We start from the raw sequence: 15,891 nt of genomic DNA, 5'->3' as shown, positions 1-15,891 counted from the left end.
AAAAATTTGCGATTTTTATATATATATATATAGCACTTAATTTATTACACGATCGTGAATTGGGTGATTTATTGCGAGCCTTTTTCTGCCTTAGTATCAAATTTAGCAATTTTATTTTAATGTATGAAACGGTAACGATTTTTTTTTCTCCCTTCATGTATGAGAAAGATGGAAAAGATCTGATGAAGTTATTTATTTTTGTGCATTTAGTTTTTTCTTCTTCTCTTTCTGCCGCAAAAAATGTGTATAGTTGGAAGATTATTTACACCAAAGAACGTTATATTTTTTGGCAGTGTTATTCCATATCTTATACATTATTATGAAACAAACATATACTCATGTTCGCGAATGTGTGTTCACATACGTTTATGTGATTTTTAATCATGGTTCATCGTAGCGAAAAATATAATAATATACATGTATATATACATATAACCACATTGTACATAATTTAGCACCGTGTGTGAATGTGTGTGTTGTTAGAGACCATTTTTTTTCTTGCCCCAATTCTGTACATCTTACCCTTGTCGCATTTAATTTTTTTTTAAAACGTCAGAGCTGTGTCGTGAATGTTTATACGTTGCAGTTCCCCTGCCCCCCCCCCCTCGGCTGTGTGTTGCCCAAGTAGATCAGTGTTGTGTATAGGGATAGTTTCTTTTATACATACAGTGGAACTTTGGTTGAGGAGTTTCTCTCCTCGGTACGAGCATAGTTTGTTCGAGAACATGCTCGTAATCAGAATAATTTGTATAACAAATTGAACTTCCCGTAGGAAATAAATTAAGCTTGGATGATTCGTTCCACAATTGTTCATTAACATAAAAATTTCAGATGAAAACAGTGTTTAATTAATAACATGTTACAATAATGCCATAAAATGAACACATAGTACAGTAATTTTGCAAATTAGCTTGCTCTAAAGTCGAGAAAATAGAATCACTGTTGTTTAGGACTCATTGTTTATCTACTGGCTCACCACAATCTTTTACTGTCTATGCAGCTTAAAAAAAGGAATGATTCCAATTATATATAAACTTGTTTTTGTTTTTTTTTTTGCCTCTTTTTGTGGATCTGGTGGAAATGGCGAATCGCATTGTCGTTAGACAGATTCATTGCTTGCACCTCTACTACAGCTTTACTTGGGTGGTTCGTTCCTACATGATTTTGCTTGGCTTCCCATGTTTAACACATTTCTCTAATCTCATTTGAAGCAAAAGATTTCTCCATATTTCTTTCCTCGTCCTCCTTAGACGAGATAATATCCATAAGCACCTGCTGTTGCATGCAATAGAGCAGTGGTTCAGAACTTTTATTTCACCATTCCGCACCTAAGCATCTTTTACAATCCCGATGCCCCTCCCCTTTTAAAAAGAGACACCAGGAGGGAGATAGGGCCCATGCAGCAGCCCCAAGATGATTAAGAATTGGGGGGGGGGGGAAGTAAAAATAAATATTTAAAAAAATTCTCAAATGTGGTTTCAATTTCTTTCAATTCAAAGCTTTTTTGAAAGTTAAAATTCAAATCCCCCCCCCACGAAGAGATTCTCTGTGAGGCCCCCCTTAAACCTCAAATTACACATAGAAGAAGCCGAAAAGACTATTAACCTGATCTAAAACAGTTTTCAACCATTAAAACAGTGAGGTTGAAAAAGAAATCTGTGAAGTCCAATGGGCTTAGTCATGATGTTGTGTCTCAATTCACATTCTCGCGTTAAATAGGGAGCCTCTAGTAAGGAGCGCCTTAAATCCTATATTATTGGAGAATTTTATTTACTCATTTTCATTAATTCTTAAATTATATCCTTATCAAACATTAATTTCCATTAATTGTGAGAAATTATTATTTTTTGTCAAATATGAATTTTCACGAATCCTGATTGCTCCTTTAAAAAATCAAATTCCCCCCACCCTACACCCCAGTGTGATGTGGGCATTGGGAATCACGACAATAGAGATTCATTGGTTTGTCTGTGGTCAACTTCCGACCCTGTTCCTTCACTAGTTCTTGAATGTCATCCTCATTCACCTCCTGTACCATGGTCCTTCAGTACCATCCCAAAAGGAATACAATCTCTTTGACAACTGGTGGCTCCTGTTCATGAGTTAACCCTCTCAAAATCACGTTCAATAGGCTAATTCAAGCAGCCCACTATTTTCTCCAAGCAGAATCTGAGGTGCTCTTGGTGACAGATCCCATCTTAAGCTTTATCAATGATCATGAGGCAATGCATGGTGCCGAAATGGCTTTTTCAAAACTCTTGGGGGTATAAGATTTATTCTATATGCTGAAGATTAAGGCACAATCCCATAGTACATGTCGGGAAGGAAGCAAAAACCATTGGTTCAGTTGTGATGACACGCAAACAAAGTGCAAAATTTTTGTTCATCATGTGAATCGTCGCTCGCATATAGAGTCAAAATTTTTTGCTTGTATATCGAAGAACTCATAGACTGAAGTTCCACTGTACATACATGTAACTGGCATTTCGTTTATTTCCGACGGAGAGTGAAGGCAAAAATGTTCGAGAAAATCTGTTAATAATTATTAGGGTTTTCACGTAGAGTGCAAATATTTTTTTTTTAGGAATTGTCTTCAGCGCTTTTTTAATTGTTGATTTGTTGACTGATGCGATAGGAAGAATCGTTACTTTATAGATATCTTATAATCACCCGCGTGGTTGATTTGGTGTTGATTTTCCTTTAGTATCTGCCCTGTCTAAAAGTGCTCGCTTATTCATGAGAAAATTGTAATCGAGAGACTTCTCGATATTCTTATTTCAAAATGATTCTTCGATTTATCATTAGCATTATTTTGCTTCTTGAGGCACTTTTTGGAAATGTTTCTTTTTTTTTTGTTTTGCTCCATCCGGATATCGAATGACCAAAGTGCTTCGTATTTAGTGATAAAAAATTTTGATATACAGATTAAGCAATGATGGAGATGAAAGAAGGAAAAAATGTAATAATTTTTTATCCTTGTAATTTGCCTCTGTACCTTGTCTTGAAATGTTTTCCTCTCCTGTTTTTTTTATGACGAGGTAAAAGTGTCTTTGTTTACTCTTCGGAATAAATTTTGATGTTTTTTATAGCAAAATGTGGTGTGCATATATATTTATTTATTCCTCACGTTGAATCATTTGAAGTGTTACACAAGGTGTGACCTCTGTAAATCATCCCCTTCTTTCGGCGCATAGGGAAGATTGTAATGCTCAGTGCCACGTGAGCATTTTATTCTTCCTTATGTTACCTAGCATCTGCGATCGTTTTTCGAAATTTCTCTGTGGGGTATGTTTGCTCATGCAGTAACTTTAACGTAATAGTTGTTACTGCATTGCATAGTAGAGTAGAGCAGGTACTTTTCTGAAATGAGTTGTTGAAATCCACGCAGCCAGGAGCTCTTGAACTATCAGTTACAACCCAAATTTGTGATTTGTAGGCTGCTTCCAAGACGGGTTGTACTAATCTACCTACAGTCCTGCTAAAAATGTAATTATTGCGTCACTGGTTCACTAATTTAGAAAAACAAACAGTCCCGAGGGTCGTGAAGCTGACCTTGTTATTGATTTTGGGTCCTGGCTGGAAAAGAACCCCTAGAGTAGAGAATCAATATGAAATTTTGTCTCAAATTGGGTAAAATTGTAACGAAATATGCTGCGAAATGTGTATGGAGATGAAGCTGTATCTCGCAGGCATGCCCCCCCCCCCCCACAAGGTTGGGGCTGATATGGCTCGAGACAATTCTCATTTTTTTGCTTTTTCCCACTATAAATTAACTATAGAAGGCCAGTGGAAAGTCTGACTGAAGGCCATGAAAGCGTCAAAGATCAGACGTATTTCAAAGTGAAAATGTCAAATGCTTGAGTTTTAGTGTTGTGTTGAAGGCCTGCTTTAACTCTGTGGAGAGACTTTTTCAAATGGGGGACCAGCATGCATATGTATGCCTCAAAGTTTAAAAACCACTGCCACTTAACTGTACATGCACCTCGTACACATTCCTGTATGGAAATTTCTAATGAAGTGGTACATGCTGGAATGGTCAGAAAACATTCGGTGAAGGCAACATCACAGAGCTGGCCTCTGTCCATATCCTCTACAACATTCCTAGACCTCGCTGGGATGATTTCCTGCATTGTATACAGAACAGTGACTGGCGAAACTATTTTTCGAATGCATTTCCACCGAAATCTTGTTGAAGAGCCTACGTTCATCATACGCGTCGTAGGGGGCGGCTTAAGCGAGGGTGCAAAGGGTGCGGTCCGCCCGGGTGGCAAGTAATTTTTCTGAGGCCCTATCTGGCAAATTCTTAAAAATTCGAACAATTCTCATTTTTGTGAGACCTCCTCTTCGCTTGAGGCCCCCGGGCCGTGCCTGGGAGGGCCCATGCGTTTAAACGGCACTGCTGCTCCCTCATAACCTATCCCAACAATTTTCCTATCAAAAAAACTTTTTGTCTCGGATTTAGCATCTCTCCAGAACGGACAGGAATCATTTTCTTTGGCCAACGAAACACTTTTTTTCATCCATTCACCATATATAAATTAACTATTATATATGGCATTACTAAGAACGGTAAAATATTTCTAGATCACAAAAGCAAAAAAATTTTCTGCTTCAAAAGCGGGACGTATGGTCACGATCATTTTTCACGGCAAACGATGGTGTGCGGCTTTCTTACGAAAAAAAAAAACCAATCAAGTTTATCCTAGAGGTCTCCTTGACTGAAACCTTGCCAGCCTCCCACCAGGGTCACCTTTAAGGGCGGCATGTGAAGCTTCGCACCTGGGCGCAGATAAGCTCGAGCTGCCCCTGCGCGTCATCCTTGCGTAAGATGACACGTTCGCGCGCTGTTGGTCATGATTTGTTCACTAGACATAAAAATGAAATCAGTTCTTTGTCAGATAACATCAGTATGTGGGATTAAAGCTGAAGGTTTTTTGCATGAAACGTGCAACTTCAACATGCGGTAAATGCACAGGAATCGTGAAAAACTTAGCTTCAAACTGCTCACCCCAAATTCTATTTTTCTGTGAGAAAATACTGCAGAGCCGCAACTAGATGTTTGGTCACCCGGGGCAAGTGCGCATTTTGGCGCCTCCTTGTAATGTTGAAGGAGAGGTTTGATATTAAAATTTGCGCCTCCTCTGGTCCAGCTCCCGGGGCACGAGACCCGCCTGCTCCTCCCTAGTTGTTACCCTGTCTGACTGAATCATATTATAGACGTTCTTAAACTTGATTCGGCCCCACTTATTGTCATACTATGCGTTTTAACTGAAAAATAGTTTTATATTGAATAGTGTACCTGTCCCCCCGCCCCCACAAGGGTGGGACTGACAGGACTCCAGCCCTGGGGGCCCAGGACGATTTTCATAATTTGTTTTTTCACGCTATAAATTCATCGTAAAGGGGCCCGTGGAAGTCTGGTCTTGGGGCCCACAAAAAAATCCCACCCTAGGGGCCCTGCTCCGAGATGCAATACTCCATAGTGTAAATACTGCATATGAAATCTTATTTTTACTGAATTACATCATTTTGTGAAGCCAATTTTATATTCATAAACAAGTTTTCCGTTATTGAATGTACAATTACAGTCAAACCTCGTTAGTGCGTCACCCGGTTAACACGTCACTCCGCTTACCGGATCACTTTTTTGGAAGTCCCAATTGTCCTCAGGCAGGAATTGGCAAGCTATGGCTTACTCCGTTTAACGAGTCACTCCGCTTACTAAGTCATATTTTTGCTCTTCCAAGAGTGACTCATTAACGGGGTTTGACTGTATATGACGTTGAATAACAGACCTTGCTTTTTTTTTTACCCAAGAAACGAAAATAAACCCGTTTTTCACTGTGAAACGCAGTTTCTTAACAGTTTGGGTCAATTTGACCCCTTCCGCGGGTCTTGTGTTAATTCTTATGGGAGAAGTTTAGTCTCAACGTGCTGAATCCAAAGCCTGTTCCTTTTAAGTCTGGGGTGGCCTGGAAACATGACTTTTTGGAGCTCTTTTATACGTAATATTCTTTGAGGCAGAGGCGTACGCAGGGCCCGTGCACCCCCCACCCCCCCAAAAAGGCAATAAAAAGCTAAAAATATTTGTTAATATTTTTGTAAAAAATGAAAATATCGAAGAAAGATGCCAATTTTGGCACCCGAAAATTTGTGCGCCTTAAGCAGGGTTTTCCTAGGAGTAGAATTTCTGCGCCGTGTGCAACGTGAAAAATTCTGATTGGGGGCCGTTCAAGTATTACGTCATCATCGATGGGGGGGGGGGGTTCCGATTTGCTGACTTTTGATGACAAGGGGGGAGGGGGGTTTGGATAATGCTTACGTCATCAACCGCCTTTTATGAAAATATGAAATATTCTTAATGGCATCTTACCCGGTGCGCCAAAAACGAGAAAAACCTTTCAATAGTTTGTGGGCACTTGAAGTAACACCCCTCCCCCCCCCACAGTTGATAAGTGCCCTACAGAGCCACTTTGGTGATCTCTAAATTTTTCGCGGATCCAAATGATCTGGAAATGTGTCCGGGCCACTTAAGTGCTCTAGAACTGTGCCACGCATCACTCAAGTGATCCGTAATTATATGCCACGGATCATTTAAATAATCTTAGAATGTGCCGCGGGTAACTTGAGTGATGCAGAATCGCACTGGGGCCACTTAAGTGCTCTTAAACTACGTCACATGTCACTCAAGGGATCTCTAAATGTGTCACGGATCACTAAAGTGTTTCGGAACTGTGTCCCGGGTCTGATCTGAAGATGTGCCACGGGCCGCTTAAACGTTCTGGAATTGTACCACGGGACACTTAAGTGATCTGTAAATGTGCCGCTTAGTTCGTTTTTACAAAATTAGGTTTGAGGAGGGCAGGCCGCATCAAGTAATCCCAGGGCTATATTTGGCCCATGGGCCTTTATGCGATTTATCATTATATGGCTTAGAGGGTGGGTCGCATTGAATTTATTAAAGATAAATTTTGGGTTCATAGACTTCAAATAACATTGAAATTAACAGAAAAATTGATTATAATCGTGGGGGAGGAGGGGGCCCCCCGTGCTCCCCCCTCCGTGTACGTCTCTTATCCCACCAATATGCGTTAGGAATCAGGGGCAGAGCTGATGACGAAATTTTGCTGACAAGGGGGGGGGGGGTCGGAAATGGCTAAAAATTTGCTTACGTAATACTTGAACGGCCCCTTGGTTAAAAACCAGAAATTCGGGGTTTTTTTAACCAATCAGTGTTTTCAGGCTGCACGCACTATAGGAACCTGCTTCTAGGAAAACCGAGTAGAATTTCTGCGCCGAATGCAGCGTGAAAACTCTGATTGGTTATAAACATGAAATACAGGTTTTTCGTCCAATCAGCGTTCTTACGCTGCACGAAATGTAGAAACCTGCTCTTAGGAAAACCTGGCTTTAGGCTGAGATCCCCCTGCGTCGCGGCAGCGCTCGTGGGGCAATCGAAAATATATAGGTTTATACTGTCAGCGCACCAACACGCCTAGCGGCCGAGGCGGCAAGTTTCTGTCGTGAAAATTTGCATTTTGTTCGCGCCGGAAGGGCGTGGAAGCTTTTGTAATCTATTGAAAGGTCAATTGTGCGTTCCCCCAGAGGCAGGGACCTGGCGACCGCCTGTAATGTCTCCCAATGTCTACGAAAAAGGAATTGGATCTTCTTCAAAGGTTGCAAGAAAAAGAAGGGCTGGAAGGAAAATGTCTGGTTGTTTGACTTTTTTGCTATTGCCCCCCCCCCCCCCGCACAGTCTGCTGCACACCCCCTAGGTATGAGCCCTTGCATTTTGAAGCGGAGGCCAGGCCAGATTTTTCACGGGCTCTCACAAATGAATTTATAGTGTGGAAAGCAAATTGCGTCTTAAAAGCATCAGGGCCCCCCCCCCCCCCGATAAGTAATTTTTCTGAGGCTCTACATAGCAAATTCTTGAATATTTCAACCGGTTGTAATTTTGCGCGGCCCCCATGCGTTAAGACGGCACTGGTGGAAAGACAAAAAGTAAGAATTGCCTAGGAACCCCAGGCTGCAGCACTGTTAGCCCCCACCCTTGGTTGGGGGGGGGGGGCATTGACGCATGACTTAACTGCAAATTTACGAGTGCGTTTTCTTTCATGCATACATATACAGTCAAACCTGATTATGATAGTTTTCATGAAATTATGTTATTGTTTCGCTCGTTGAAAGTGAGATAAAAGCAGGGTCGTCTTAATACATGAGCCGTGCCCCAAATGCATAAGGGAGTCTAATGTTACACAAAATCTCTTTCCTTTCAAAGCGAGTTTGAGTCGTGGGAATAGGAAGAAGTCTGGAGGATTGAAATCTCTCGAGTATGGTGGATGTTCAATTTGCACCACCCCCTTTTTTGCCAGGAACGTTTGTTTGACGATATTGGCTGTGTGAGGGCGAGCATTGTATTGTTGTGCGTACTGAGGTCGTACCCTGCTTAGACGTTTCATGAAACGGGTCAAAATTTCAATGTACCTTGCAGCATTCATCGTCGTTCCCCCAGGTAGAAATTCCTTGTGGATTTTCCTGTTCTCAGTTAAGAACCAACGCACTAAACAAGCACTTTGTAAAACAAGTCTTTCACGGAACACAAACGACGCTCAACTGAACAACGGTCTCGGCAGATGGTCAACACCTGCCGCTACGCATGTGCGGCGTTTTGCTTCGCCAGTGTTGCCAGATCGGCCGTTCTGACTTCATTCACCGAACTTTATTGTCTCTCAGAGGTTGTATAATAAGTATCCTTATTTCTCCTCTAAGAGTGGGATCGCAGTCTTAGGCTCTTGCCCCGTTCGCCCATGCGAAAAATAGGCCCTCGCTGTACGCGCAACACGTTTTCTTAACGTAAATTTCTGCTGCTTGAAGATTTATTCATTTTTGACAAGTAAATGACCCAAAATAATCAAACTCAATGTTTTTCCAACACTTGATAGGAAAATATTGAAAAAAATTATTCGGTTGCGTAGCTTTATTTTGATTAGGGGCCGTTCAAATATTACGTGAGCAAATTTTTAGCCATTTTTGACCCCCCCCCCCCACTCTTGTCAGCAGAAGTTCGTCATCACTGCCCCCTACCTCCTAACGCATATTGGTGGGATCAGAAACATACGCGGGAGGGGAGGGGCATAGGGTGGCTCGTGCGCAAAAAAATTAATTGCGACCCACCCCTTAAGCCATATATGGTAAACCCTTGACCCAGCGGACCAAATGTGGCCCTGAAGGTTATCTGATGTGACTTGCATTTTGACCAGATGTGACCTAATTTTGTAAAAATGAACTATGCGGCACATTTACAAATCGCTTAAATGACCCGTGGCACATTTTCAAATCACTGAAGTAAGCCTCAAAGAGATCACTTTCACATTCAAAGATCACCTAAGTAACTAGCGACACAGTTCCAGAACACTTAAACTCTGTGGCACATTTAGAGATCCCTTGAATAATATGTAGCACAATTTTAGAGCACTTATAAGCGGCACTCCGGTGTGGTTCTACATCACTCAAGTTACCCGCTTAACATTCCCAGAAAGTGATCCGTGGCGTAATTATGGATCACTTGAGTGATGCGTGGCACAGTTCCAGAGCACTTAAGCCGCCCGGAAACATTTCCAGAGCACTTAGAGGATCCGTGAAACATTTAGAGACCACTAAAGGGGCTCTGTAGGGGACATATCAATAGGGAGAACGTTATTTCAGGTGCCCAGTAACTATCGAAAGGTTTTTTTCCCGTTTTTGGCGCACCGAATAAGATGCCATTAAGAATATTTCATATCTTTACAATAGGGGGTTGATGACTTAAGCATCATCCAAACCCTCCCTCCCCCTTGTCAGCAAATCGGAATCCCCCTATCGATGCTGACGTAATACTTGAACGGCCCTTTAAAATTAGCATTGGAAAAATTTCTCTGTATAAAACGTATGCTGCCACCTGGCGACGTTATTGAGAAACAATATTTTCTTAATCTGTTACCAGGTGACAGCACATATACCGTTGTTGATTCATTTTCTGTTTGTGTAGATATGTAAAAGATAATGTTGCCAGATTCAAATAATGATTATATTTTAACGTGACCATTTGTCCCCAAAAACTGGAAATACGGGTCACCAGCTCGACCTTATTGTTTCAAATAAAAACGTATAGATATTTTTCAAGCTGAGTTTCTCAACCTTTCTTAGGCTGGTATTACACTATAAAAGTTTGGTAAAAGTCCTTTTATAAAACTTGAGAAATGCAGCCAATAAGGCCACCGGTTGCATTTTCTAGAATGTAACCAATAACCTTATTGGTTACATTTTTCCAGTTTTATAAAAGAGATTTTATCAAACTTTTATAGTGTAATACCGGCCTTAACCCAAGGACCAGTTAAATGTTTGGAACAATTCGGCTGACCATATTGCTTTGAGAAAAATACTGGAATTCGGGATTTCAAATGCAGGAAAATACGGGACATCGCCAATTATTGCTAAAAATGATGCCAAAAGTAAGCAAAGTTGTCAAATACAATCACAGAAAGGTCACCAATGGCGGGAAATTAAACACAACTTCAAATTGCAGTGGAATAAAATACATTTCTGTGATTGTATTTGACAACTTTGCTCACTTATGGCAAGGTTTTTGATGACAGTTTCTCGTATTTTGCCGTACTCAAGATTCCTATTTACGGCATTTATTCTTGTTTATATACAGCAGTCGAGCATCGATTATCCGAATACCAATCAACCATCGGTTAACCGAAAGTGCTGTAGTCGGCAAATTCAACGATATAGCAGACGCTAGTGCTTTTAGTGAAGCAAAAGATAATTTTGAACCTCTTTTCCGGCCTACTTTAATGGCCATTTTGAACTTATCAAGTTAGGCCAGTCAGTTCTCTGTGTTATTTGTAAGACGTGCAATATAAAATATGTATACACGTTTTGTGTTTGATATCGCTGTTTCTTTATTTCGCATTTCTCCTATTACTCCTGGCACTTTTTTTCCGGGAATTATCGGTTATTCGAAAAATTATCTATCCGAACACCCCCTCCAGTCCCCCAACTGTTTCAGATAATCGATGCTCTACTGCATATTAGACTATATTCTTGCTCATTTCGATTTGCAGCAGCCTTTTGTTCTCCCTCACCTTCAGCAATTTTAGAAAAAATAAGTGAATTCGACGTAAATTTCAACAATAAGCGGTATAACGTATTTAGTTTAGGATCACGCTTTCCTTTATGAGGTGTGGCAACCCTGAGTATGACGGGAAACATTTTTATTTGAAGTCAAAGATTGAAATTATTTTTCAACTCATAAATTATATTATGATAATTACAACTCTATAGATAAGAACATTACTCAGGATCGGACTTAGGCAGGTGCGAAGGGTGCGGGCGCACTGGGCCGTTAAATTTTAGGGGCCGCAAAACGAGAGAAAAATACTTTCATTACATTTCGACTTTAACAAATCAAATAGCTCAAAATTCTCTGTCCAAGGACTCTAAAATTCGGACATCGAGGCCCCTGGCCTAGGGTTTCCACAGATAATCGTTTCTCTAGCCTGACAGTTCCCCCCTCCACAACCTTTAAGTGCCTGGAGGCACACTTGAACGCACTAGTGTTCAAATTTGTTGTCGAATGGCTTTCTCAAATGCTTTTTTATGACCATGGAAAAAAAATAGTTTGATATTAATTATTGGGTGCAAATGAATTCCCCTCCCTCCTGAACTTCAAGTTATCCATCTGCCTGTTTCAGCTTTCAAAAATGCTTAATTAAACTGTGGAATTTCTTTAATGTACTTCTTACAGGCCCATAACTAATTTTAAAATATCTCTAACTATATGAATTTATGCAGTTAAATATTAAAAGACAATACGGAGACATTAATTTTCATTCTTGAGAAGATGTAAATAAAAAGTTGAATCAATATTATTACATGGATATCCAGCTCAAAAGTAGGTCCGGATAATTACTTCATATTTAATCTCCTGGGCTTCGTATCTCTAAGCGAACTCAATATTTCAAAAATCGAGAATTCTATTCAATTTTTAAAATTATTGATGGGGCGGAAAACACCACCAAATTTCCGCATTTCTACAGTAAAATCGGCAATTTTAATACTGATTTCTATTGGGAATCATCCTTTGCCTGACCCTCAAACTGATGCGGATGATGATTATGACGTCTATTCAAAAAGCCTCATTACTGGGAGGATGGAAAAAGTGGCCAACCATTGTAAAGGCATAAACTATTATACATATACTAACAGGATTAGAGAAGTGGCAAATCATTGTAAAGGCATATACACGTCTGAAACGCATTGCTAGGGAACCACGGTAACCAAAGTAAACGTTCGGAAAGTGATTGTTGAGGTCCGAAAACCATTGTTGCCCGACAGTTTTTTGCCCATTTGGGGCACTTGCCCTGCTCTGACGAAATTTTAAAGTAGCCTATCGTTCAAGTCGGGTCCCATTTGGTGTATATATGCAAAATTTGGCGACGATCGATCTAAAATTGTAGATTTGTATAGAGAACATACACACACACACAGAAAATCAATTTTATATATATAGATTGTATAATGTTTTTATCTTCTCTTCACACTTATTTTAATTTAATTTTTATTACAAAGTATATTGTGTATGGCACGTATCACACATGTACGGGTAAAAATAACTAATTGGTTTAATGAAGAGAAGAAAAGTAATAAATTTTTACATATTTATCAGATTTTCTTAACTTCATTTGGGCATAATCGCTCGTAAAAGTGACAAATACAGTCGATGCTCGTTATAATGACCATTCCATTAAAACGACCATTAAGGCCCAAATACTTTCCACATAAAAAAAATTCGATGTTTACCTTTCCTTATAACGACCATCCAATATAACGTCCGTATTCGATGGAACGAGGGGGTGGGTCATTTTAATGAGCTTCGACTGTACAGTGAAATTTAACCAAACTTTAGAGATAGACGGCTTTTTTTTCCTCAGCCCGTTGTATCAAGGAAACAGATATTTTCTGGATTTTACGCGGTGAACTCGGAGAGATAAGTCATCTGGTTTCGGCTGGGACGCGCGGACCAGGCTCCTCTTGCATTTCGGGTGAACATGTTACCATCTACAGCAGTGTTTCTAAACCGCCGGACCGTGGTCCGTTACCGGACCCCTGACATCTTCAATACCGGGCCGCGAGTGATTGGCCGACCAGAGCACCGATATTTTTCACTGCAGACTCTTTCGGAAGCAGTTGCAATGGACAAGATCTTTGTAAATTTGACCGATTGTAGATAGAAGGGTGTTTGCGGAATTGGCGGCTACAGATTTTGGTGACAGTTCGATTTTGTATTTCGCCAATTTTCAGCGCTTGTAGCTCGCCATTAAATCCGCATATTCGTTATAACGACCACCCGTTATACCGATTATTCCATTCTAACGACCAACACGACAAGTACCAAATATTTTTATATTTACACTACAACATTTTACTCAATATAACGACCGGTTGATGCCATTCAATCCATTACAAAGCCTGAACTCAGCTCCGCTCCCGTTTTCTTGTAAATGAATGGACGAAATCTTTCTTTGAGTATATGCTTGACTTTTAATGCTCGGAGAAGAAAGGGTATGAAACATAGATAGCTCAAAAATAAAGCGTTGCCACTTCTACGCAATACCCGGTGGTTATAGCGCCATATCTGGAAACGGGACGAACCAAAGGCGCCCTGCGGTTGCGTGAGTCGACTGGATGGTGTTGTTACTCGCCCCCTTCCCCGTTTTAATTAATTACCATTTTGCTATAATCTCACATGGTGACTCGCACCCCCTTCCTACGTTGGTAATTTTGGCGCAATTTTGCTTAATTTCCGAATGGCAGAAAAACAGCCAAGTGAATCAGGGCCACCCCTTTTACCAGACGTGGGGCTCCGTGCGAAAATAATAGCGTTGCTCCGTAGCTCCGATTTTTCTCTTCTGTGAGAGAGGGAAATCAAAAATTCAAAAGTTGAAAATCATGAAAATACATAAAAGAAATAATTTCAGAATGCCAGAGTTGATGAAAATTCGCAGAATTATATATATATATATATATATATATATGAACATGTTCTATATATATATATATATAGAATTATAATGAAAATTCATAATTCCAGAGTTGATGAAAATTCTGAGATTTCTAGAATTGATGAAAATTCGAAATGCCAGAGTTGACAAAAATTCACAGAATTTTAGATTTGATGAAAATTCACAGAATTCTAGACGAATGATGAATGATCAATGAAAGCAGCTTTCTAGAGGAATTAATGAAAATTCAGAATTCCAAAATAATGAAAGTTCAGAGTTCCAGAATGATGAAAATTCAAAATTCCAGAAGTAACGAAAATTCAAAATTCCAGAGGTAACGGAAATTCACAGAATTCTAGAATTAATGAAAATTCACAGAATTCTAGAATTAATGAAAATTCACAGAATTCTAGAATTAATGAAAATTCACAGAATTCTAGAATTAATGAAAATTCACAGAATTCTAGAATTAATGAAAATTCAGAATGCCAGAATTGACGAAAATTCACAGAATTCTAGAATTAATGAAAATTCACAGAATTCTAGAATTAATGAAAATTCACAGAATTCTAGAATTAATTAAAATTCAGAATGCCAGAATTGACGAAAATTCACAGAATTCTAGACTAATGATGAATGATCAATGAAACAGCTTTGTAGATGAATTAATGAAAATTCAGAATACCAAAATAATCAAAGTTCAGAATTCAAAATAATGAAAGTTCAGAATTCCAAAATAATGAAAGTTCAGAATTCCAAAATAATGAAAGTTCAGAATTCCCGAATGACGAAAATTCAAAATTCCAGAAGAAATTCACAGAATTCTAGAATTAATGAAAATTCAAAATTCCAGATGTAACGGAAATTCACAGAATTCTAGAATTAATGAAAATTCAGAATGCCAGAATTGACGAAAATTCACAGAATTCTAGAATTAATGAAAATTCAGAATGCCAGAATTGACGAAAATTCACAGAATTCTAGAATTAATGAAAATTCAGAATGCCAGAATTGACGAAAATTCACAGAATTCTAGAATTAATGAAAATTCACAGAATTCTAGAATTAATGAAAATTCACAGAATTCTAGAATTAATGAAAATTCACAGAATTCTAGAATTAATGAAAATTCACAGAATTCTAGAATTAATGAAAATTCACAGAATTCTAGAATTAATGAAAATTCAGAATGCCAGAATTGACGAAAATTCACAGAATTCTAGACTAATGATGAATGATCAATGAAACAGCTTTCTAGATGAATTAATGAAAATTCACAGAATTCTAGACGAATGATGAATGATCAATGAAAACAGCTTTCTAGAGGAATTAATGAAAATTCAGAATTCCAAAATAATGAAAGTTCAGAGTTCCAGAATGATGAAAATTCAAAATTCCAGAAGTAACGAAAATTCAAAATTCCAGAGGTAACGGAAATTCACAGAATTCTAGAATTAATGAAAATTCACAGAATTCTAGAATTAATGAAAATTCACAGAATTCTAGAATTAATGAAAATTCACAGAATTCTAGAATTAATGAAAATTCAGAATGCCAGAATTGACGAAAATTCACAGAATTCTAGACTAATGATGAATGATCAATGAAACTGCTTTCTAGATGAATTAATGAAAATTCACAGAATTCTAGACTAATGATGAATGATCAATGAAACAGCTTTCTAGATGAATTAATGAAAATTCACAGAATTCTAGACTAATGATGAATGATCAATGAAACAGCTTTCTAGATGAATTAATGAAAATTCACAGAATTCTAGAATTAATGAAAATTCAGAATGCCAGAATTGACGAAAATTCACAGAATTCTAGACTAATGA

The sequence above is a fragment of the Pholcus phalangioides genome, unplaced genomic scaffold (genome assembly GCF_987345545.1).
Source record: "Pholcus phalangioides strain wild (caught in Gottingen) unplaced genomic scaffold, Ppha-v1.0 ptg000002l_1, whole genome shotgun sequence".
In the NCBI taxonomy this organism is placed as follows: Eukaryota; Metazoa; Arthropoda; class Arachnida; order Araneae; family Pholcidae; genus Pholcus; species Pholcus phalangioides.
Note: the sequence above shows the minus strand (reverse complement) of the source record.